This window comes from Bos javanicus, chromosome 6, assembly GCF_032452875.1.
Source record: "Bos javanicus breed banteng chromosome 6, ARS-OSU_banteng_1.0, whole genome shotgun sequence".
Lineage (NCBI taxonomy): Eukaryota > Metazoa > Chordata > Mammalia > Artiodactyla > Bovidae > Bos > Bos javanicus.
In genome coordinates, this window is record NC_083873.1 from 81,946,516 (window position 1) to 81,953,996 (window position 7,481).

A 7,481-nucleotide genomic window follows, 5' to 3' on the forward strand; every position below is an offset into this window, starting at 1 on the left:
TCTCATAGACAGAGGAATCTGGTGGGATATAGTCCATGGGGTGGCAAAGTGTCAGACATGGCTGAGTGACTAACAGAACAACACAACAACGATGCAGACATGGTTCATGTTTCTTCTCTCTGTGAAAGTTAAAAAAAAAAAAAAAAGAGGTTTTATGCAACCATGAATATGTTTTCAATCTTATGTTAACTGTGCTCTAAAATTCCTAGGGTATATGCTCTTGCTATTGCAAACCAAGATTTTTAGATTTTAAAAAGCTGTTTTGTCTTCTCAAGCACCCAATCCTTAAAATTAAAATGCTAACTTTTGAAGAATATGTCTCTGAAAAGCATTTAAAATAATTCCTCTACATGTTCAAATGAATTTGTTCTAAGCTGTATCTGACAAGCTTCACAAAGCAATGGACATCAATAAATTCTTAATTATAAAAGTGAGGGCAATAGAAAAAAATTTAGAAATTAAAAAATATTGACTCTTAGATGAAAAAATTGTCTTTATGTACCTGCTGCTTTAATATTATTGTAATATATTTACAATGATTAGATCATTATAGAATACATGAGCTATAATAAACTTTAACACTTTATGAAAGCTTAAGTAATTGGTCAATTAACTATTATAATGACTAGTCAAATACATTATTTAAAATATAAAGGCACAAATCCTTATATAAATGAGAGATTTTGTATAACACATATTACCATATAGTTTAAAAAAACTAGCTTTTCCATATACCAATGACTAATCTAAAACATTTCATTAGACAATGTATAATTTTAATATATATATTTAATATATATATTAAAATTATATATTAAAATATAAAAATATATTTTATATATATATTAAAATTAAGTATATATATATGTATATATGAAAATTATATAACTCAAATACATGAAGAGAAAATTAGGTCCTAATATGACCTAGAGAAAAATTGGTGCTAAATATGGATAGGCAATTTAGGTTAAGGTGAAGGCATAATGAAATTTAATTTCATTGTCAAACTAGGTTTTCTCAGTGATTGCTGGGTCATATGGTTGTTCGTTTTTAAGTTTTTTAGGGAAACTCCATTCTGTTCTCCCTAGTGACTGTACCAATTTTCATTCCCACCATCAGTGTAGGAGAATTCCCTTTTCTTCACACCCTCTCTAGCATTTATTATTTTTAAGTATTTGATCATGGCCATTCCAACTGGTGCAATGTGATATCTCATTGTAATTTCAATATGCATATCCTTTGTTTTAAAATTTTCAAGGTTTATTAAGGTACAGTATTGTGTGAGCTATTGCTGTATAGGGTTATAACTAACAGAAATTTAAGAGGTCTGAAGCAAACTATTACTGGCTTGGATTTGGAGGCCCATTGATATCAGAGTAAGTATCTCTGCAATTCTCTGAGCCTGTCTTTCTAAACTCTAACATCATGGTTACAGGATATTCACTATTGTTCTAGAAGTTTAATTTATACTAAAGGCAGGATAAAGTAGAAAGGTACCATGTTCAACGTACAACTCATCTATAATCAGCACAGTAAAAGTTTCAGAGGATACTTCTTTCCAGCAGGTTTCTGCTTAAATCTAACAAAGTTTAGGCGTGAACTAGGTCACACAGCAACCTCTAGCTCCAAGGGTATTGGGAAAAATAGAAAAGTGGTTGGCATAATTGACTTAATTCACTTCAGTTCAGTCAGTTCAGTCGCTCAGTCGTGTCCGACTCTTTGCGACACCATGAACCGTAGCACACCAGGCTTCACTGTCCATCACCAGCTCCCGGAGTTCACTCAGACTCACGTCCATCGAGTCAGTGATGCCATCCAGCCATCTCATCCTCTGTCGTCCCCTTCTCCTCCTTCCCCCAGTCCCTCCCAGCATCAGAGTCTTTTCCAATGAGTCAACTCTTCGCATGAGGTGGCCAAAGTACTGGAGTTTCAGCTTTAGCTTCATTCCTTCCAAAGAAATCCCAGGGCTGATCTCCTTCAGAATGGACTGGTTGGATCTCCTTGCAGTCCAAGGGACTCTCAAGAGTCTTCTCCAACACCACAGTTCAAAAGCATCAATTCTTCGGTGCTCAGCTTTGTTCACAGTCCAAACTCTCACATCCATACATGACCACTGGAAAAACCATAGTCTTGACTAGACAGAATTCACTATTTTGGGATAGAAACATTAATCAGGGTTCTGTTAAACCAGAGAATAAGAGGGAATGGATATCAGTCTGCCACACATTACAAAGCTCCTCTCCTGATTACCTAAATTGATGAGGTATAACCTATTTGATGAGTTAAAGATATGACCTAAGGTGACATAATTTCCTAGAAATGTTAAATCCAATGCCTTAATGTCACTCCATCCAAAGAATCAGTCTTCATGTCTCGTTTTTGAAAATTTTAGAAACTTGGTGATCACATTTGCCACCAAAAGTTCTGCTGCTGTTGGAAAATGATATCATCATCTAAAACAGGCCTGCCAGTAATCTGAAGACAGTGCTACTGGCCATAGGATGCATGGTTTCCAGTGCCTTTTTTGTCACAACAGTTAAATTCTGCAGTGGTCACTGCAGTCTTTGTGTATGTTATGGTACAGGAATATGAGATAGTCTGAGTGTTATAAGCCATCAATCTCTGGAGTACAAAAGCAAAAAAACAAACAAAAATCTATCTGAGTTCCCAAAGTTCTAGTCTTCCGCTTTTTCAGTTCTTAAATGTATACCCATTTTCTCAATGCTACCAAGGGCCTGGAGTTGAGGACTCCTATGTACAAACTATGCTCAAAACAAATCTTTGCCTAAATTCTGGTACAAATTCTCCATCTAAACTTTTCTATGTCTTTTGGTACATTTCTTCTCAGTGAAGTCCATCATTTGATGTCAGTCAGGGCTACATCAGTTTATTAATTTCAAGTACCAGGAGTCAAGAGTTGGTGTTATATTCATTTTCTTTTAAAGAGATGTCTATGTTCCTTATGCACATTGACCCATATTCTCCCTAAGACATCATCTATCCTTAAAACAAATTGATAAGAGGTGATAGGTAGCCTGGGAGTGAACTGACCCTTCATACTTACAGAACAAAGAGCTAGACCAGAGTTCATATTCAGCCAGGAAAAAATAGCGTATCCACAATTATTGGCAAAGTATTTATGCATTTCTCAGTGTCCTCACTGTTGTACCCTTGATCGCTTCTACACCTCTGTACTTCTCCACTGTCAAGCATGTAGTATGCTGTCTCTTGACACAACAAAGTTTCTACAGCACCCAGCTCCACTTCTATGGCTGATACTAGTTCTAATTGGTCCTTGCTATTATGTCTGTGGCTCCAAACCATTTCCAGTATTATACCTGTCTCTATCCCAAGCTCAAAACTATGAAGCTATGCACTTATCCCATAAAAATGGGGATGAACTAGTGTTATATGTGTATAACTGAAAGGTATATCTTTTTTCCCATAGAAAGAAGTCTATTTCCAATTTTTAAAATGCTGCCAGAAATTTTAGAGTAACTGTTACTACTCTCTAGACTCCCCAACTGGCACCATGCTATATAGTTAAATATTCCATTGCTGAGATTATACCTAATTATTTCCCCAAATGCAACATTTACTTAGTCCAATGGCCACAGATGACATAGTAATATGCTTTTATTTTTTTAAATATAAATTTATTTATTTTAATTGGAGGCTAATTACTTTACAATATTGTGTTGGTTTTGCCATACATCAACATGAATCCACCACGGGTGTACATGTGTTACCCATCCTGAACCCCCCTCCCACCCCCCTCCCCATACCATCCCTCTGGGTCATCCCAGTGCACCAGCCCCAAGCATCCTGTATCCTGCATCGAACCTGAGAACCTGGACTGGCTATTTGTTTCATATATGATATTATACATGTTTCAATGCCATTCTCCCAAATCATCCCACCGTCTCCCTCTCCCACAGAATCCAAAAGAGTGTTCTATGCATCTGTGTCTCATGCTTTTAAATGGTATCTTCCTAACAGACAATGTTTATATATATAAACAATATGAGGATGTAAATGCAAAGTATACCTTTCTTAAATATCACTAATATTCAAAAGCTTAGAAGATGAAAGTCAACAATTATTTCCCTCGTACAGGCTAAATAGATTATGAATTCTATCTTCTAATCTCATAAGTCCCCTAAACAAGATCTTCAAGTCCCCTAAACAAGATCTTCAAATCCACTGAGGATTACTGAATTTTCTCCTACTGCACAATTTATTGTATTATTTTGTCTTTTGTAGTCCTGAGTACTGAACTTAAGAGCTTATTTTCCTTGAATTTTTAAAAGATATTTATAAATTAATTTTCAAGTTCTCCCATTGGCTCATTCTTTCCTGGTGACTCTTGACTGTTTATACTCCATTGGTGGAGTTAAAATTATACTAGATGTCCTGTCTAAACCACTGAACACTATTTGATTTCATTCACTGTGATTCTTACCCAATCCCCAACCTAAATTGAGGGAGAGCTTTCTAAGGAATAGTTCTCTATTTTGTTAATATTTATTCACTGCAATAACTAGTTCAGTGGTTTATGCTTAGCAGGGATTTTTACAAAGTGTTAATAAATCACATATTTTATGTTTCTGTTTTTACTTTTCACTTTATGTTTCATGAAATAATTAGAAAGTTTTAATTATTTTAATATTGTGCATGCTCAGTTATGTCTGACTCTGTGACTCCCATGGACTGTACCCTGCCAGGCTCTTATGTCCTTGGAATTTTGCAGGGAAGAATACTAGAGTGAGTTGCCATTTCTTCCTCCAGGGGATCTTCCTGACTCAGGCATCATACCCACATCTTTTGTGTCTCTTGTATTGGCAGACAGATTTTTACTACTGCATCACCTGGGAAGCCCAATTATTTTAGTACAGTTATCATCAAATATAGAAATTCTATGAAACACCACTTATAATTCATTATATTGCAACAGGATCAGACTTTAAGAATTTATTTAAATACTGCAGTATAACATTAGTGAGTATATATAAATTTGTTCTTATTTCTATCTTCACTGAAAGAATTGTCAATAAGTTGGTTTAGAAATTTTTAAAATTCACATATTAATTTTCCACAATGGAACTGATATGAGAGTCTCCCTTTCATATTCAATTAAAATTGAATTGAGCCTATTAAATGTGGCAGCTTTTATAATTAATATAAAACATTTAATTTATGGCCGCTCAAAGCTTTAAACAAAGAAGCAGGCAGTGTAAACTGAATCTATTCTTTTTCCTTAAGGATGAAGAAGCATTGTAGGATGAAAGCCAAGGGATACCTATTAGGTTACAAAAGGACTAGAAAGCAAAATTGCTAAACTAAAATTGGGTAAGTTAGACCTAAGAAGAGAAAAATCAAAGAAGAAATTCTATTGCAAAGGGCTCATTTGCAGTAGTCCCCGGAAGCTACACATATTTTAATATGTGCTATCTTGTGGCCAATGCTTTCAAGAACAAGAGGAGAGACTGCAGGTGATATCTGGGCTAATGCCTCAATTGGGGACATCTCTGAAGGGTGCCCTGTGGGATTTCCTCAAGCCTCTGTTGCAACTGCATCACAATTCAACTTCCCCTTCTTCCCACTGCTGCAACATTACTATTACCCTGCTGTTGTTCCTGGGAACACTACTAAATATACCTTGTGCATCCAAATCTTAGAGCCTATTTCCCTGGGAACCCAGCTGTTGCTAGTTGGTAGAAGTCTTTTTAGGAATCAGAACCTAAAATGAAATTTTGAAACTGGATTATCAACAGCTAGTCCAGAAGTGAGGAGCCTATCACTGACCCAAATTAGAGAATCATAGCCATTAACATGCTGTTAGACCACAATTGTTAAACTATTCAACAGTGATAACCTTGAATAGAATTAATATGAAAGAGATTGTACAGGCTTGTATGCATTATCTCAGGTTTTAAGAGACAGAGGATGTCATAACTATAAGACTAGTTTATGCAGAAGCATGAATGATTTTGCTTATTGGTCAAGCCTGGGAACAGGAAGATGAAAAATCTGGGACATAGACTTCATAAATAGACATACAGATGGAGTTATGGGAGAGGTATGACCTTTTATGGTGCTGTGTCCCTAGTTAAGTAGAGTCCATATGCCTGAAACCAAGTGGTAGCCATATGAATTTTCATTATTAGTCTCACTCTCAAATACTCATCTAGATTATTTGTACTTCCCTGACCCTGAAACTCTAATCTCGCCATTCTAGATGTTGCCATTTTTAGAAGTTGATTGCTTATAGGAGTCTATTGCTGTCACTGAATCACTTTGAACTCTGTGACAAAAGCCCCTGTGTCAATTAGAAGAGGTATTATGCTTTCAAAGATAAGGATAATTGACCATAAGATTAAATAGGATTGCTCTAATATAATGGGGGCTTGGAAAAATAGAATGTATACCATATTAATCCCATGGGTCACTATTTGACTTCCCCTGCCTAATTTTGATGGTTAGTGAGCAAATGATTACCAGTGATCTAGGAAGAACATGAAGATCAAAAGACTCAGGCCTTTTAAGTATTCAAATTGGGTTCTTCTCAATAGGTAAGCCACCTAGACTAGCAGAGATTTTAGTCAACAGTGAAGGAAATTTAACAGCTGCCATCATGAGATTGGCTGTGATGGGGGTATTTTGGTCAATGTTACCCTTATGAATAATCCAGAAAAGAAGTCAGCTGGAATCCTGGAGAACATATTCCCAGATCAGGTGAAGTTATTATACAAAGGAAATTGATTCTCACTAGTCAAGAAAGAAAGAGACTGTATTGAACATTGTACATTCATCTACGATCTACTTTCAAGTCCAAAGCACTCATACACTATCTGCCAGGACTGATGGTTGCAAAAAATCACAGAGGGGACTCAAGAAATTTCCCATGGTCAAAGATAGTAGCTTCCCTACAGTTACAACCTCTCTCAGGGACAGCTCACTTCCAACTACTGGTCCATGCAGAGGTACAAAGACCCAACTTTACTGCCTCCATTTGGGATATCTCTGATCTGCCATCTGCTAAGGCCTCCATTGCATTTGTACTGCAATTCAAACTCTTTGTCTGCCTAATCCAGCTTTCCTCAATCATAAATGGGATGGACAAGTGACAGAATGGCAATTAAGAAAGTGTACATTTGATCACAAGCTAGTCTTCACTGAGGATCTGCGTATCCTTTAAAATATATCCTTTTCTGAATATTTCATAGAAAAGTCACTATATACTTCCAGGTGTACATATATCCAGTTTGAAAATACTGATCTATTTTGTCCACTCTTAATTGTTCTTTACATTTGTAATCCTCGTTATAAAACATTTTGTGAAAAATAAAGTAAAACATTAGGTAGAATTAGTCCTGGAATATGTTGTTTATATTTTTTAAATATTTTATCAGATATGGCCATTTATTTATTTGTTATGTCTTCCATTAAGTGTCAGAAATTTGCATTTATTCAAAGATTAT